Below are 558 nucleotides of genomic sequence, written 5' to 3'. Positions count from 1 at the left end.
CCGGGAAGGGCCAGCGGGGCTGCTGAAGGATGCCCCACTCTTGGGGACAGGCGGGGACCCTCTGGGGGCAGAGGCCCGTGCCTGTGAGGTTGGGGGCAGACCACCTGCCCAAGCAGCCCCCCACCCCTGCGCAGGGAGGCCAGCCCTGCCCGGCCACGTTCTGACATGTGGCCTGTAGCGCAGGTACGTGGAGCACACTGATGTTGGAAGGGCACCTAGAGGCCGCGTCCTCCTGCTTCTGATGGGTGACCCTCCTCCTCTGTTCCCAACCCGATGCCCAGCCCTGGACGCCTCCAGAGCCCAGGGCTCCCCGTCCACTTGAGGACGGTGGGAACTCCTGGGAAAGAGCTTTCTTTCCATGAGCGACAGTCAACCTCCCTGCCACTGCCGCCCATCGCCCTGTCCTCCGAGCCCAACAGGACAGACTGAACCCCCCACCCCGACCACGCTGCCTCCCCCAGAGCGCAGCCTGGCTGTCACGGCCGGGATCTCTCCCCAGGCCCATCGGGATCTTCCCCCAGGCCCGTCAGGATCTCTCCCCAGGCCCGTCAGGATGTC

At 67.7% G+C, this 558-nt stretch overlaps 1 protein-coding gene across 3 annotated transcripts in view; it reads left to right on the top strand.

The window, feature by feature from the left end:
- BTD (biotinidase) overlaps nt 1-558 on the top strand; it is a 40,782-nt gene that overhangs the window by 23,766 nt on the left and 16,458 nt on the right. The window lies entirely within an intron of this gene.

This window comes from Bison bison, unplaced genomic scaffold (assembly GCF_000754665.1).
Source record: "Bison bison bison isolate TAMUID 2011002044 unplaced genomic scaffold, Bison_UMD1.0 scf7180017864374, whole genome shotgun sequence".
Taxonomy (NCBI): Eukaryota; Metazoa; Chordata; class Mammalia; order Artiodactyla; family Bovidae; genus Bison; species Bison bison.
Note: the sequence above shows the minus strand (reverse complement) of the source record. Positions and strands in the feature narration are given on the sequence as shown.